Source organism: Euprymna scolopes, chromosome 33 (genome assembly GCF_053919585.1).
Source record: "Euprymna scolopes isolate OS-2025 chromosome 33, ASM5391958v1, whole genome shotgun sequence".
Classification (NCBI taxonomy): domain Eukaryota; kingdom Metazoa; phylum Mollusca; class Cephalopoda; order Sepiida; family Sepiolidae; genus Euprymna; species Euprymna scolopes.
In genome coordinates this window covers 13,498,371-13,517,298 of record NC_136514.1, presented here as the reverse complement: position 1 = coordinate 13,517,298, position 18,928 = coordinate 13,498,371, and positions in this window count along the sequence as shown.

Here is an 18,928-nt window from a genome sequence, read left to right as displayed (position 1 = left end):
GTTCCTTACAAAACAAAATATATCCTCCACTAATCCTGCCACTAACCCTAAGTCTGGGTGCCCCTTCACAAAAAATCCCTCCAAACGAACCGAGAAAGAGAAGTTATCAGAAAACAAATTAATATTTATTTGCATGATAACCTGCCAAACTCATAGAATAAATTAATACAAGTATTTGCAAAATAAAAAATAAATTAATACAAGTATTTGCAAAATAAAAAACAAATTAATACAAGTATTTACAAAAAAATTAAATTAACACAAATATTTACAAAAAAAAAAAAAAATTAAACAAATATTTACAAAAAAAAAACCCCAAAAATTAAAACAAATATTTACAAAAAAAAAATTATACAAATATTTACAAACTAAAAAATAATAAACAATAAATATGTGAACCATTAATATTCACACAATTGATTAAATTGCCTTCTCATTGTCGCAAAAAAAGAAACAAAACTAGTCTGTAAAATTTTGCAGCCATTTTTGGAGCTAACTGCTTCAATATAACCGGACATAATGATCTGTATCTAGAGAGAAATAAGAAAAAATACACTTTTGATGAATAATTTATATTTTTAAAAGACATCTTTGTGTTTATATAAACAAAACTTGTTAATATAATTAAGCGTGTGGAGTTGTTTTTATAAATTTTTTTCTGTTTAAAAATTTTATTATTTCAAATTTGAAATGATTAAAACGCAAAACAAACAATAAAAAGGTTTCAATGTATTCCAATAAAACAAAAAAATGTAATTTATTTTAATTGGAATACATTATTAATTAAAAAATCTGAAACAAAAAATGAATTTTTAATGTGTTTGAATAAAACCAAAATTATATATATATTTTTTTATTGAAACACATTATTAATAAAAAAAAAATCTAAAAAAAAGTTTTTTTGATATGTTTCAATAAAACAAAATTTGTATTTAAAAAGAATGGTAGCCATCTTGAAAAACAAAAGAAAAGAAAATTTGTTTGAAAATAAAAATGGTTGCTGCATGACACAAATGAACAATCTGTGATTAATAAAGATATATTTTTAAAATTTATTACTGAAACTTTTTCGAAAATAAAAAAAATGTTTTCTCCTTCATAATGATCATCTTCTCTCGTTCTCTGCTTTTTATGTTTATGTATGTTGTAAATTATGGCGGAGACTTCTCTTGCCAAAGAAAGAGAAGCTAAATTATTGGTATATGTGCTTTGTGGACATTGTAAACTTGATTTATTCACCTCTGGCGACATCAGTTTTGACAGCTTCACCCCCATATCTCAATGCGTTTTGGCTACTGACAGTGATTCGTGTGTGCGTGTGTGTGTGCATATTTTCAACATTTGACATCATTAGCAACAGTTAGGCAAACAGAAACAAATTGCTAAGAGAAGCTAAATTATTCATATATGTGTCTGTGGATATTGTAAACGTCGTCAGTGAAGTTTTGATTGTCATCATATCGTATGAATCTGAAGAGTCTATTGTTGGCATATTATAAGCATTGGTTTGCCTTTTTATGGAGAGTAATTTTACCCCGGAAAAAGGTTCAATTCTCACACATAAGAATGTGGCAACAAATTAAGGATAAGCCCTGAAACAGAATATTTTGAGAGTTGGCTTGTGAGAAGGAACAAGATAAGTGTGTACAATATTTAAAGCAATTTTTTTTACTTGGGTGAACAAATGGATGATACAAGAAAAAGTTAATTGTACAGAAAAGAAGGAAATTTGCGAAAAACGTGTTTTGCAAGAACTTATTTGGATATGGAAAGTTTGATTAACAACATGTGCGCGTCCCTCAATTTTGGCTCTTTTTACATCAAATTTGGTTGCAATCCAAGCAGGAATTCGGTGATAAATGATAGCTAACTTGTAACTACCATCTCGACTAGAGTTTGTTACGGATAGTCTTTAGTTGAGGTCTGTGAATTAAAAAAAAGGCGTGCTCATGCAAGGGTTTGTATAAGCTACCTAACGTGACCCTTAAAGCAGCAGGTACGGGAAATCCTACCAGCTAAAAGGGACAAGGAAATAACTCTTCAATGAGGAAAGAGTAGGGAGACATAAATTCTAATAGTTTCTCCAATATTTTTCTAGTCAGAATTCTTTCTAGAAAGACATACTTACAGGAGGGACCACGTGAAGGTTGCCAACATCCTAAGTGAAAGTGATTTTTGTGAAATGAACAGGATTCGAACCTGGAACCTGCAGGTCGTCAGTCCGTGTCATTAACTCCTTGATTGTCATCTCCCAGTAAAGCTTTGATGAAATAACACAGCTCAACACTAAAGCCAGCAGAGTTTAGGCTATTGGGTGCAACTACATTATAACAGTGAAATTCGGAAAACAAAAAAAATCAATAAAAAAAAAAGCAAAAACAATGGTAACTACAGACTTTTTATGTCAGTTTCAACTAAAAGTAATGATATATACTTAATTGTCAGAAGTACTTAAATATCATCGCATTATTAAAAAAACATGAGTTTTCAATCTTTATTGTAAAAGCTTGTCGCCAGGGGAGACATGATATAATGACAAGGGAAGTAACTCAGTTATGTTAAAAACAAGGTAAAACGCACAATTTATTACAAAACTAGCAATAGTTATACACCATTTACCTCTCTTTGGAACTCTCTGGTGTTTTTTAGACAAATATTTTATTTTTGCTAATTTTCGTCTAAAAATGTTTTCTTTAAGAACTTTTTTCTACCTTATCGTTTTTCGTAATTTTTGGATATATTCATTACTGTAACATGGCAATTACATAGGAATCATTGCTTTGCCTTGAAATTCATTATCAAAATTTTGAATTTCGTTATTATAGTGTAGTTGCATCTGCTATTGTTGCAATCCCTTGTTTCCTGCTGTCTGACTTGGGGCTATTGCAGTTCTAACAGGTCCACCCTCTCAGGCTTTTGCCTTTTTCCTTTGAGAAAAGGTTAGTGTGTGGCGGCTGAATCGTGAAGTGATTCCTATAAACACTAAAAAGTAACTGGCTCTAATTGCTTGCACTCTTTCTTTCTGTTTCTCCGGAATTCGCTTTCTTCGTCACTTTCTTCATGACAAGTAAGTTTTCATAGGAATGTGTGAACTCAAAGTATTTTCAACCAATGAAAATAACGCATCTATGTAATAAGTAATAAGTCAGTACAAACTTTGGAACTCCTATAAGCCCTGGTCAACAAAATCTGTTTTCCCCAGAATTCTCAAGACAGCTGCAATACCAAAAGACACCAACAACATTTGCTCAACAAAATATCTTCCAACCGTAATTTTGGGGTTTGAAGAAGGAAAGTTGAAAAAAAAAAAAAATCAATGACTCACATACTAGCTTCTTTCATCTCACACACATATTTCTACACATGTGATGTAGCCACGGTGAACGCTGGTAGTTTCTCGTCAGCCAGAAAACAACTTGCAGCACAAACGCGTTTTTCAAGAAAATATAAAAATATTATTTTATTTCTTGACTCATGTACACACACCCGAGCTGTAGATGGAGAGGAGAAGCAGGAGGGAGTGAATTCAACAGCGGGTTTGTCTAATATCGTTTTCTAACTGACTGGCTTGTCTTCCCTTCTGGTATATATATAACCTGTTTTCTAACAGGTGTTCCAACCCCGAAGGCTGTGGGGGTCAATTACTTGCGACATCAGTTTTGACAGCTTCACCCCCATTGCTCAGTGCATTTTGGCTACTAACAATCATTCGTGTGTGTGCATGTGTGTGTGTATGTGTGTGTGCATAGTTTCAACATGTGACATCATTAGTGACAGTCAGGTAAACAGAAACGAATTGCTACCTACAACCATATATGCACTAACAAGAACAAGGTAAACCAGCACACATACACAATGCCACACTGACAAATACTCACATACATATATTGTTTGCACACACATGTTCACACTATGAAAATATTGCCTTACACAATTGTAAGCCTTGTGATGACTAACCCAAATTTTTCCAGCAAGTAAATCACTGAAAAATCACTTTTATATTCTTATCTTTTGTATAAAAATGCTTTGCTATAAAATTTTGTTCTTCTCAAAACAGTAGGTTCTTTGATATGGCAGGGGCACGTTCTGAATGGATTTTTCTGTTTAGAGCACAAATGAACCATGATGATCTTCTTAATTTTTTCATTTACAAAATTCAGTTTATGTTTTAGGTAGCACTTGCTACCTGGTGACCCTTGCATTTTCTCAATGTTTTGTTTTATTCTCATTTTTCTATACATGCATACCCGTATGTATTCTTTATTTTATTCCTTTGCGAAAATAACATTTATAAACAATGTAAATTAACTGTCAGCATGGTTCTTGGCACTATTTAGAAACACTGTTGTCTTTCCAAAATAACCTCTTCCAAATCCAGGGACCACACCGCCATTGTTGCTATGACTTGTTTCTTGTTGACTAAGATATGGTTTTAGTCTTGTGTAGATCTACAAGACCTGCCTTCCTGACTTTGTCTTCTCTGTTTGAGATGTCTCCGTTCAGTCTCGAAAGACAATGGATACCCCCTGTAAGAGTAGCTGTGTATGTTATTGTGAGGCAAGGGTTGGGCGATCCCAACCATACCTCTCCTGAATTGGTACTGGTTGAGTCCAGTGGCAAGGAGAAGTGCTAGATGGATGGAAACAATGCCGAGATAAGCAGAGAGCACATCCAGCACTTGAAATTCCCAAATGGTCACCCATTTTAGTACTTACCAGGTTTAACGTTGCTTAACTTCAGTGGTCTGTGTTAAGGAAGCAGGAGTTCTAATATATTTCCAAGAAACATGGGCACGGACACATGCACACAGTCTTGTAAGTTTTTTTAACTTTTAAAGCTATATAAAAAAACTATTTAATTTTTATATTTTTTATCATTCGCTGGAAAACTATTTAGTCGGTATATATATATATATATATATATATATATATATATATATATAAATATAAAAGCGAAAATGTGTGTGTGTGTGTGTGTATGTATGTATGTATGTATGTTCGCTTTTTGTGTATGTCCGAGAAAGGCTTCTTTCCAAGAAGCAATCGGTCAACTCACTTCTTCTTAAAACTTTTTATATCACATCTAAATGATAATATCTATGAGTTAACAACGAGGGTCGCCTGTCTATTTATATGAAAAGATAAATATTCAACATTTTTCACTCACCGCATGTGGATTAGGCTTTTTCGTATAATAAAAGTGACACTAATTCTGACGGTATTTTTCTGGTCAGTCGCAATCGCCAGAAATGTACAAAAGCAATCAACTTTGATCAATGTGGAGTTTCTCCTTATATCAGACAATTGCTATTCAATTTTGACAATCCCCTTATTATGGGGAGCTGGTGTCGCCCCCAACATCTTGGAGAAACAAACAAAAAAAAAAAAAGCGTTCCTGCAGTAAGTAAAATACTACCCCGCAGTCAAAGTGTACCTCATTAAGTCATTAAAACGTGCACCTGCCAATTCTAAATACTTAAATAAATTCAAACGTGTTTCCATTAGTATTTCGTGGTGACCCAGTGGTTAACGTCACACGTTTTTTTTTTTCACACTTTAATTTCCAACTTTGCCTCAAGGGTTCGGGTTTGATCCTTCATACTTACCTACCAAAATTTTATTTTTATTTTACCCCCCCCCCCCCCGACTCAAACACCCGGGTGACCACACACAGCTCCAAACACCCGGGCAACGTCGGGTACCCCCCCCCGCTAGTATATATATAAGTGGAAAACGTCAAGATATTGTAGAATTGAATTCATGATATTTTATTCGAAACAAGGAATATGAAATAAAGGTAAAGGGTTTCTTATTCCATGGAGTTTCAAAGATAGTCTATTCTCCTCAGAGGAAAAAACGTTAACAAAAAATATGTATAGATAAATATCTATTTTTGCTGGTAAGCTCCAGTTTTGAAAACAGTCGAAAAAAAAAGGTTTTGACAGAAAATAAAAGTTTATAGGAAAAATGAAAAGGAATACTCAGCAATATATAACAATTTTAGCTGCAAATATCCAGTGAGATTCAAAAAGTTTGTAGTAAGTGTGGGGATTAGTAAACCCAAGAAGAGTTCGGTAAGATATCCTTTGAAATCTTACTCTACATTTTTAAATTAAGACCTCATATACCTCTCTACATTTAATTTCATAGATTGGATTTACTCCCACTCTTCAATGCACCTTTCCACGTTTTATGTTGCCTGAAAAATTCTGACAATTTCTTTGTCCTCATTTACATACAGGGTAGAATGATAAAATTGTCGCCCAAAAGAAACAACAGCTTTATTTTTAAATTTTTATTGAAAAAATCAATTCAGGTAACTTGATTATGTATTAGAGCTGACATTTATTCAATGTAGCCACCTTCAGTGTCAATCACTGCCTTGATATGGGTCTGGAACTGGGAGCATGCCTTTTTCCACAAGCACCAGTGGGAGCTCGACAAATACTTGGCAGATGGCGGTGATCAGGCTGGCTTTGGGGTTATGGGAGGTCATGTTGGTGATTTTCTCGATGTATGACTAAACAAAGTAGTCCAACAAGCTCAGGTCGGGGGAGGAAGGGGGTTCCCAGTGAAAGAAGGATACAAAGTGATAGCACTCCTTCTGACATCAAACCTGGGTCTCTTTGGACGTGGGCCGGTGCTAAGTCTTGCTACCCCACACAGCGTCTGCCAGTGGCCATCTGATTGCACCAGGGGATCCCTAGATTCTTCAACATACCCAGGTATACTTGGGTGTTGACTTTCAAGTTGATTTCGAAGATGTAAAGTGGCATAATGTGGCCCTCACTTGAAACCAAACCAAAGACCATAACAGTGATCAGAAACGTTTTTTTCATCACCCTGTGCATGTCCTTGTTATTCGTGGCAATCCAGCGATGCATTTTGAGGGTGCTGGCAATGGTCCTGTTGTCATAATTTGGATCAGTAGGGAGAATAAGTTGTACAGGGGCATGTCTCTGTTCTCGCTTGTTGAACATTGTGTCACTTTCAGACATGATAGAAGGCTCCTATTGCTCTGGGTATTTGTACACAACTGGCCAACTAGTAGATGGTCTGCAACAAAAAAAGAAAACTGGATTTCATCAAGCAGAAATGGAATCATGTCGTCTTTTCTACGGCAACAATTTTATAGTTCCACCTTGTATATGTACCTAGATACATGGGTGTAGGTGATTACATGTAGTTTTACTAGGACTTTTGTGTGTGTGTGTGTGGGGGGGGCTTCCTACACAAACTTAGAATTAATGGTAAGGCAAGTAATTGTTTTTTTTTTTATCTTACCATCTATTCAGCATAAAGTTAAACCAAGTTAAGCAATCACCTTGACAGCTATATATTTTTTTTCTTTGTGTGTCAATAAGATGTCTTATTTCCAAATAAAAGTCTGAAATAAAAAAAATCTTACAGTTTCCACAAGTTAAAAATGTCTGGGTGTCGTAGAGAATTTAATTCTATTGCATTTGCTATGAATTATTTGTTGTTTTTTATTTCTTGTTTATGAGTGACTATTCTGGACTTTTCCCACAAAAATACTCCCGGCAACGCCGAGTCGGGACAACTAGTTTAGAATATAATAAAGAATAGAAAAAACATGTTGATATAAAGCAAAAAAATTTACTAATGAGTAACCACTCATCAAAGCCTGAAGGCCACTTGAGGATAAGAGTTATTGAATTTCTTTTCAAGTTGTCGGTGAGGCAAACACTTTAAAGATTGAAGAAGATGGTTGATATTCAACAGAACTGGATTATTTAAAAGGACGGCTCAGCAAAAATTTGTTAACATTGGATTTTAGAAACAGACATGATGTAGTCAGCGGGAAAGCAGCCTTGTGGTATTATATTTCACAAACAGATAGTTCTTGGGAAGAAACTCTGCTCATGAAAGTTCGGTTTAGCTAGAGGAAGACAGGAAAATTGTCTACAGTGGTTGTATCTAGACGAGTTTTTATTGTGAATGTTTCAGAGATTGGAACACAGTTCATGACAAGATGTATTTAAATAATCTACACAGAGTTGCTTCCCTTCGAAAAATAAATTTTTTTTTTCTACTCTATATTAATAGAGTAGGAAAAAAAAAATCTAGTTTTCAAAGGGCGGCAACTCGGTATATGCCTTATTTTCCTTTCTTTGGTGACCCGTTTTCTAAGAGATTATTATAGAATGTAGGTTGACATTTTATATTAAGATAAGCTCCTATAATCTGGTCGTTGTTTATGACTTCCTCCTTACTTTTCCTTAGCGCCCACTGGAAAAAAAAATGAATTATTTAAAAAAAAAAAGAAAAAAAAGAAAAAAAAAAAGAAAAGAAACAGTGGACTATTTAATAATAAAAATAATGGACTATTTAAAACAAAACTGTTTTTAAAAATGGATTTTAAAAAAAAATCCACCACTTTCTTATGGTGATGTTAAGTAAAGCTGAGAGCTGAGCCTCTGGTCAGTACCAGATGGGTGACCAATTTGGGAATTCCAGACTCTGTATGTGGGGAACGTCGACACTTATCTGCAAGAGTTGCAAAAACCTAACGTCGTCATCTCTCATAACGGGGATATGCATGCGACTGGGGATTGCTGTGAATTTTATACTCCCATGGAACTTTCTCATTTGGTGGAAACCGTTTTTTGCTTTGTTTTGTTTTTGTTATGGTGATGCAACTGCAAATAATCTTAAAATGTATCATGATTCTAGAAGTATACAAATATTACAGGTATTCACTCCCAAAATTATTTTTTAAAATTAATTTTTTTTTTTTTTTTTTTATAGCTGTAAAGAAATACGAAAATCTGAGACTATCTCAAGGGAAATAACTCTGGTTTACTGCCGACAAGTGAAAATTACTTATAGCAAATTGTAGATAAAAACGTTTTAAAAATTACGAAAAAGTATTTATAACTATATTTTTTTATAGTTATTTGAACTATAAGGGAAGCCTTAAAGTATTTGATAACTTTATATTCATTTCTATTTAACAATACAGAATGTTTTAGAGATATAAAACAATATTGAATTTATCTAAGGGCGATAACTCAATTTTCTCATGATTGTATTCGATTGAACGACTTTTCAAGATAATTATGTTTTGCTCCTAATTATTAATTCAAACACACAAAAGAAAGAACAACAGCTCTATAATACAAAACAATTGAGGTTTACTAAACAGATATAGAAAGTAGATCGGCCAGGAACAAGTAAGCTGTTTCTTCGGTGCTGGTTGATATGCCAAATTGCCCAGTTAGTTGAGTCGTCACTCATCAGCTTCTCTGACAAGAGTTGTAGGTGTATCAGAAATTTGGAGGAATTTTTGACACCCCTAACAGAAAACTGCGAATAAAATATAAAAAACTCGTAATTTCGCTTTTTAAAGTGGGTTGTTTATTTTCTGTATGGAATATACTTCCAAAATAAACTGTTAAAGTTGTTTATAAAATAATAGAAATATTATTTTTTATTTAAAAAAAAAAAGCAGTGTTTAAAAAATGTTTACAAAATGCCGGCATGCCTTCATGCAGCCATTTTTTTTACGTAATAAAATCAATAGAATTTTATGAGTTAAATATTTTTCAATTTTTAAATTTTTAAACTTATAAAAATTTTTCTATTGGTTCAATTTTAACGATATTTTCAGGGTCAATGTTGCACGAGCCTTTTCTAGTTTCGCACAAAAACACGTGTTCACATCTCAAACCATATTTCTTGTCATATACATACGCGCACACAAACATATGCGCGCACGTACACACACGTACATATATTCACGTTCGTGTACATACACTCACATTCACGTGTATACACACACACGCTAACGTACACACATGTACGCACACATACGCACACATGGGCAACGTCACTTCCCCTTTGAAGGAAATCCACACATGCGCAAAAGACCACCGGAAACTACTATAAAAGCAAGAGACAAGCTGTTTCCTACCCTTTCCAATTTGGCTTTGAGCTGAGAGGTCGCCGGACCAGCCGCCTCCGTTTTGGGGCGCCTCACGCCACCTGCTACTATGTGGGGCAAAAAGCTAACAGACAGTACGTACACTTTATACGCTTTCTATCTACATAACTTGGATTGACTTTCTTTCTCTCTTTCTATCTACAACTTGTGCCTGAGAACACCTCCGTGTAGCTGACTGCTAACATGGCGCGCAGCTTAACTGATGTCAACCCTCTCTCTCTTTCTCTTTCTAAATGCCGGACGGCCATTTCTCGTTCCACTGCATTACTCACTCCTCTTTCCACGCACAAACAAACAATGGTGACTCAAACGTGAGATGAACACACATTTCCTTTTCTTTCTATACCACCAGTCCCGCAACAAACGATCGTAACATGGACATGAACACGTGTTATACCTAAAACATTCATTTTTCAACAGAAAATAAGCGACACGTTTATTTTGTCCAGCAATTGAGTTTTGTTTCCTTCATTCCATTCGTTTCACTATTTTCTTTTGTAGAGAGTTACGATATTTATTTCCTGACCCGCAACAATGTGAAATTTTATGCTCTTTCCAATAAACCAAATATAATATTTTAGACAAACGTTTTTTTTCAAATTCACCCCCCCATTTTGAAATGTCTATTAAAATTTTAATAATTAATTTACGTGCCAAAGTTTTAGATATCACAAATTGAAGATAAAAGATCAATAAAGAAAATATTCTAATTTAAAACAAAAAAAAGAATAGTTTTTTTTAAATTTACCTGTAAAGTCCAAAGTGTAAAACCATTTTTTTTATTTAAAAAACATGTTGATATTTTTTAATGAAAGCTCATGTTATGCTTACATCGTCAAGTAAATACCAGATGCTGACGGCAAATTTTTCTATTTCATTGAATGTTTTCTTTTTTTTAGATATTTAAAAAAAAAAAAAGATCAGCCGATAAAAAAGTATTAAAATATATCAATCAAAAACTCGTGTATTTCATTAAAAGAATTTTAAAAAAAAAAAATCGATGAAGCGGATTATTTGTTCTAGGGGAAAAACTTATAAGTGAATGTATGTTTCCTTTTAACTATGGAGGATGAAAAATACTAATTTTGGGTAACACACCCAATAAAAAAGAGACATTATTTATGTCCCTTGGACGAATCCATATTTCATATTAGCAGCAGGAGCTCTTTAAAGCTTTGTGCAAAACACGTTACATAAATGCGATTTTCTAGGACCCTCGCTTTAAAAAATCCTTTTATTTAAAAAATACATGGAATTTTAAATATGGATGAATTATTAACAATGAAGAATGGAACTACTCATTTAATAGTATTTTTTTTTTAGGTAAGTGATTTTTTGGCATTTATATATATATATATAAATATATTTATAAGCAAGTCAAAATATGTTGATTTTCTTTATATATTTTTTTAAAAATAAATATTGCATAATTTGCTATTAAACCTGTTATTTTTAAAAAATTTGGTCTTTGCTCTTTTAATTGAAAATAAAAATTAGGGTTTGAATTACATTTTTCAAGTAGTTATAAGCTTCGAAAAATAGTAAGTTGAATTATTAAAGTTCTGATCATCATTTTTAATGACCACTTTCTGATACACCTATTGATAGGCTGGTGTGTCCAGAGAACAGTGGAGAGAGAGAGAGAGAGAGAGAGAGAGAGAGAGAGAGAGCAAGAAATAAAAAACCGTAAATTAAAATTTACATGTAAAATTTATTTTATTTTTCAACAGAATACCTAGAACAAAGATTATTAATACATCCTTCTTTGGCTGAGTTTCAAAGAATGCCAAACTCTTTTCTTCAGAGGAAAGAAAAATAGACTTTGTGGCTTAGTGGGGGATGCCCTTTTCTCTACCCTGCAACCCCTCTCTCACAGAAGAGACGTTGCGAGCCTATCCTTGTTTTATCGTTATTTTCATGGCAGGTGCTCGTCTGAACTCCAATCCCTGGTCCCCCCTCGCCAATCTTTCACGAAAAACACCCGTCTAGCTGAATCCACTGTGAAAAATTTCCCCCACTCTATATCTGTGCCTAAATCAAAACGCGGATTCCATGAACAAAGCTTCTTTCTTAGAACTGCACGCCTGTGGAACTCTGTTCCGTCTGCCTGCTTCCCTCCGGACTACAACTTGGATGTCTTCAAGTCTAATGTTAACAAATTCCTAATGAACCGCCCCCTTAAGTAAATACTCCATCAAATCTCCACACTAACGTAATGTACTTGCAATAACCCTTATCCCTGAGTGGCTTCCGGGCCTTGATAAGTGGTGATCACTGTGTAAAAAAAGAAAAAGAAATATATTAACAAATTTATGGTTGTGCATTATGTAACAGTGGTCATAAAATGCAAAAAGATATTTATAAACTGTTTATAAATGAATAAAAACGAAAAACAAACCGAAATTGGTAATTCGAGAAGTTGGAAAGCTACAATAAACATCCATATGAATACTTTGACCTTAGTTGCTGATTTCAAAAGGCAAAGAATTAAAAGATACATCTGCCTATACTTTTAATGCTAGCTTTATTTATGGTGTCTTTTACATATATTAAAAACCCTTCCCAATACTTTGCTGATGAGGAAACTTTGTTTGTTAAAAATACTATATGTGAAAACTATTGTCCGTGGCTTAATGTCTACCACAATAAAAACATTGTTTTCCGAAACGATCGTACAAATTATTGATTTTGTTTTTGTTCCTTCTTGTGAAACGGATTTTTAATTTAATTTAATTCTAATTTGAATTTTAAATTATCAATCGCATTACTGAATATTATATATATATATATATATATATATATATATATATATATATATATATATATATATATATATATATATATATAGGACTATCCATTTATCTAGTGTTTCCTTTTCAGATTAAATATGTTTTTAACTCATTTCAAAGTGTTTTTTAACATATTTCATTAACTGTTTGCTCATATATATATATATATATATATATATATATATATATATATATATATATATTATTTGAAATTTCAATCAATCTCAATCCACAATGATGATTGTAATCTAATAACCCGCATTATTCGGGGACTTTCGATGCCGGATCTGATTTTATTTTAACTGCTTCAAATTATTCATTTTAACCACATGAGGTTGAAATATTACCAAGCATCATCATAAGACGCCCTGGGATGGCTGGTTTGAATGCAGATAACGGTATGCATTATAGTCTATTAATAGTAATAATATAAAACTACACCACTATCTTGGAATTGTATTCAGTTATAAGAATGAGTTCAAGAGAAAACCTGGACAGAGAGAGGGGTTAGTTTAAAAGGTTATTTTCCAAAGCCATTCGACATATTTAAAAACGGACGTGTAGCAGCAAACAAAATAAAGAACTATTTTCTTCCGCAAATAGATGCCTCTATACTAAGCAATTCACATCTATCTATCTATCTATCTATATATATATATATATATATATATATATATATATATATATATATATATATATATATAGTAAGTTATGAAAATATATATGGCAATTTAAGCTACACAGAATATTTCGTGTTTTATCCTTGTGAGAATTTGCCAGGTTTATCTACACACACACACACACACACACACACACACACATATATAAATATATGTGAATAGGCAAATCTGCTGCCCAATGTTTTGCCTCCAACTCCACTTTAGACCCAGAAGGCCATCCCCTTCCAAATTTCCCTTCACGAACAGCAGCCACAATCAATGATCTGAAAATCAGCCCTTTCCTTGTTCGTGATGCCATAATAAATCTAGACACCTTGAAGACATGTGAGCTTGCAAAAGAACTAACCCATTAAATTATCACCCCATTAGCCTCTTCTCTATTTTCGTCAAAATATTTGAATCCATAATTAATCAAGCTCTAGTCCATTATCTTACAGTTGCTAAACTTCTGACCGAACAGCAATATGGATTTAGGCAAGCCTGTTCTACAGCAGATATCCTAACTGTAATCTCTGAATGCAAATATCATACACTGGACAAAGCAAAGTTAACTTGCTTCTGAGTTAACGTGCTTTAAATTGCAGGAACTCAGCATACAAATCCGGAGATGTGGCTTGCAAATCTAATTTAAATCACAATGTGGGCGTATGCCACTTCCTTTGATCCGAGAATATCGATTTTTTTTATCTCCTGAGCTATTTGTGTGGAGAGGAAAGGAGCCAGAAGCGACTAAACCACCCTTATCTTTGTGCAGACCGATCATGGCTAACTATTGTAATGTGTGAGCTATTTGGATGACCAGTATAGCTGTTGAAGTCTGTCTGGGTGTTCCATGATTCCGGATACACCTAGATTCAAACTCTTATAGGGTCTATGTTGGGTTATAGCAACATTGCTAGTCTCTCTCTACTTTATTATTATTTCCTACAGAAAGTGTTGATTGAAATCTATTCTCTTCCCCCTCCAAAAACATTCACAGCAAGAACTCGTCTAGTTATCACCTCTTTTTTGTATACCCCAAACCAAATGGAGTTTCCATTAACAGAGTTTCTTTCTTAAACATTCCAATCAGTAAGAATCGTTACTATGGAGCTGCTTCTCTGCATGCAAACTACAACATGATTTTTCCTGTAGAAAGCAGCCATTTATTAAGTCGCCTGATGAAGACATCTGGTTTTAACTGACCATTTGTTCAAAAAATAAGCATCTTCAGTTTAATTTCAACTGTATCTCTCGTGGTTGTCAGTAGCCAAATGGTTCAGGTCATTGTTAATGAAGCCAGACATGACTATTGTTTCCAGGGTTTGAATCTCTCGACTGGCGCTAATCATGATGCCCTGCACTGATGATTCCCGAAAGGATGAAACACTAGTGTCTGTAGGTATTTAATTATTATAGTAAATAATCAAATATATATATATATATATATATATATATATATATATATTTTGTTGTGTCGTGGAACAACTGTGAAAATAAGAACAATTAAGTCGAGGTTCGGTTGAGGAACAAGTGTATTAACAATAATGTACAAAAATAGGAAAGCGTGTATATCTGCTGGGCACTCGGTTAGCAGTTGAAGTGCAGTCACATCTCTCTCAACCGGTGTTGGAATTACTAGCGCTATTTATAGTGCTAACTGGTGTAAATTCCTCTGTTCAAGGAAGGCCGGTATAACACCCCCTTTGAAAATATCCCATCTAGAATTAATTTTTGTTTTAAGTTCACCCTAATCAATTCTGTTATTTCCATTTTCTGTTTGATCTTCTGTTCTCCGGAGCTGTCTCTGGTATGGGCACCTGAAAAGTATCAAACACTGTGTCCATGATGTCCTCCTCGGCCGATCTGGTCACCTCACTGTTCGAGTATCTTTTCCGAATTGGGTTAGTGTGACGTTTGTGCACGAAGTCTGGTCCCTTAATCATGTAGACCATGTTGCCTATTTGTTTCTCAACAATGCCGGACTCCCAGAAAGTCTTATTTTTGTGAATCTTGCAGAAGACTCTTTCGCCAACTTTATACCATTTTTTTGTTATTGATTTTTTGAGGTTTGGCCTATCCTGGTTTGGTAACAACTTGTGAAAAATCGATCTAACCTTGCATCTGAACATAACCTCAGCAGGTGTCTTTGACATTTCGATGTTTGCATTCGAAGTGACTCTGTAGACTTGTAAAAACTGTTGGATTGACTTATCCGTCGGTGACCCACTAGCTTTTTTCAGAGCTCTCTTGAATGTGTCAACGAAATTTTCTGCTTGTCTATTACTTCTTGAGTGGTATGGTGGAATGGTTATATGCTCGATTAGATGATCCTCGCAAAAATGTTTAAATTCGGTAGACGTAAATTGTGTTCCATTGTCTGTAACAATGCAATCTACTACTCCAAACCTAGCAAACAGTTCATACAGGAAGTTGATAGTTACCTCGGATGTGGGATTCTTACATTTTAATACTTCCGGATATTTAGATAGGCTGTCTACAACAATGAGATAGTAGAACCCATCTAGTGGTCCTGCAAAATCTAAATGAATCCTAGACCAAGGTCGATTCGGTTTTGCCCACAATCCAAATTGAGTCGGAGGAGCTTTCATAGCTAATGCGCATCCTCTACACTCCCTCATTTTTCCTTCTACATCCTTATCCATGTTTGGCCAATAAACGAAAGAGCGCATAAGGCTTTTCATTCTTGATATACCTGGATGTCCTACATGGAATTACGACCTTGTCGCTAAATAACAATTATCGCAAATTGAATAAATTTCTTCATCCAGTTTGTTATTGTGGATCCTTTCTTTTGTGCGTATAATAAATTCGTCCACCTCTGCCTTACTCTTAATCTCATCAAGCGTTACTGGAAGTGCTCTTCTTGTGTCACATAACATATTTTTTACTTCAATTTCTGCTTGAATGGCTGCTATTACCATATCCTCCAATGGTTCTGTCTGCTTAGGTATTAACCACGATAACCCGTCTGCATGACCAAATTTTTTAGATGGTACATACTCCATTTGAAAATTGTAATTCAGGAGTATAGTACCCCATCTTTGGAGTCTATTCGCCATATGTTGTGGTAGTCCTTTTTTCGATCCGAAAATCGTTAATAATGGTTTGTGGTCTGTTTGTAACAGAAATTGCCTACCGTGCAGGAAACAATGAAATTTCTTTACCGTGAATATAATGTTTAGTGCCTTTTTTTCAATTTGTGAGTAGTTCTTTTCAGTTGGCAAAAGTGATCGGGATGAATGTGCTATGGGTTTCACTTTTCCATCATCCATTTTGTGTAAAATGCATGCTCCTATGCCATAGGAGCTGGCATCGCTTGCAACTATAATTTCATGCTTGGGATTATAATGTGTCAGAAAAAGTCAGACGTTAAAGTCTCTTTAATTTCCTGAAATGCTTCTTCGCACTCTTGCGTCCAGACCCATTTTTGGTCTTTCCTTAACAGTTCATTTAAAGGCGACCTTAGTTTATGCATATTTGGCACAAATACATTGTAGTAATTTGCCAAACCTAAGAAACTTCGTAAAAACGCAATATTTTCTGGAGCAGGCATATTCTTTATTGCACTCAATCTATCTGGATCCGGCCTTCTTCCATGTTTATCAATGATTTGCCCCACGTATTTTATTTTCTCCATGAAAAATGTACATTTTTCCTGTTTTACTTTAAATCCATAATCCTGGATCCTTTTGAATACTTGGTTTACATGAGATTTGTGTTGTTCTTTGCTAGCACTTTTCATTAACACATCGTCCAAGTACCCTACTGTGAAATCCAACCCATTTAACATAATGTCCATAATTTGCTGTAAAATCGCAGGGAAGACTTTGACCCAAAAAGGGAGTCTGTTAAACTTGTATAATCCCTTATGGGTATTAATACATAGCAGCTTTGAACACTCCTCATCGACTGGAACTTGTAAGTACATGTCACTGAGGTTGATTTTAGAAAAATATTTCCCTCCACTCAGTTTCGCAAATATCTCTTTAGGGCTCGGAAGAGGATAATGGTGATCTTGTAATGCCCTGTTTACACCTGTCGCGAAGTCAGCGCAAACCCGAATCTCCTTACTCTTCTTTTTGATGTAAATCATTGGTGCAGCCCACTCACTGTGATTAATTTTTCTGATGACACCCATGTTTTCGAGTCTTTCTAATTCACCGTCTATATGTTCCATAGCGGTGTATGGAACATTTCTTTTCTTTCCGAACACTGGCTGTTCATTTACTTTTACGTTAAATTTTGCTACCGCTTTTGTACACCTTGCCAAACCACCTGAAAATACGTCTGGGAAATTCTCTTTTAACTCCCTCTTAAGTTTTTCTATCTCCACATTTGAATCCTCAATCTTTTAGCAAAATGAGCTTAAAGGCAGATCCCATAGTCTAAACTTTTTGAACAGATCAGTTCCAAAGAGGTTTGATTTTCGCATGACACACATTCTTGCTTTTTTGGCCCTGTTCTGGAAAAAAAATATTCGTCAATAATTCTCCTTCGAAGGTAATTTTTTTGCCACTAACGCTTCTCACCGTTTCATGTGATTTAATCATACTGGGTCTCCCAAGCCTCTTCCATGTCTGTACATTAATAATGGAAATGTCAGACCCATTATCAAACTGTAGCCTTACTTTTTTTTTTTTAAACATTTTGACCTGTACATATTTCCGGATATTTTGTTCCTCAGGTTCAATTTTTGTAAGTTTAATGGATTTTTTCTACAATGCAATATTTATGCCCTTTCTGGTGGCAGTTGTCACATTGTTTGAATTTGTAGAGACACTCATTGTACCAATGTTTATTTCCACACCTCCAACATGGTCCAGGTGGATCTTTTCCCTGTTTCTTTCTCTGGTTATTTTCGAAGTCATATTTTTCTTTTGATGGATCTTTTTAATATGCGACACTCCGCTTTCCTCTAGGTCGTGACTGTCTTGTTTCAACGCAATAAACTGTTCACAGTCTTCCGCTAAGTTTTGTAGTTTTAAATTCAGTTCATTTTCGAGTTTATTTAAAACATGAAGCCTGATTTCAGCGCCTTTATTTAAGACCAGCCCTTGCATAAATATTAAACATATAAAATTATATGCTGATAATTCCCCCAGTTAAAAATCGTCGCAATACTTGTTCACTTCACTATACTTGCATAAGTAGTGTAGTCGTCTTCCTCTCTTCATACATTTATATCACCTATGGAAAACAGACGTTTTTGCAGAAAACAGTTCTGTAAGTAGCATAACTGTTTCTTGGAAGCTCAACTCACTGGTCTTTTTTGGAAGAATAAGATTCACAAACTTTGTATGCTCGGCTGTTCCCAATTTCCTTTTTTGCATCTGACCAGGTACCACAATCTGATATAAAAATATCCTCATATCGTCTATAGTACTGGACGAAAGTGACATCGTCTTCTGGATTATAATTGAAATTTTCAATAGCGGCCCACACAGCTGTTTGAGAAAATGCGTTATGATTAATTGTCTGCTTTACTTAACTGTG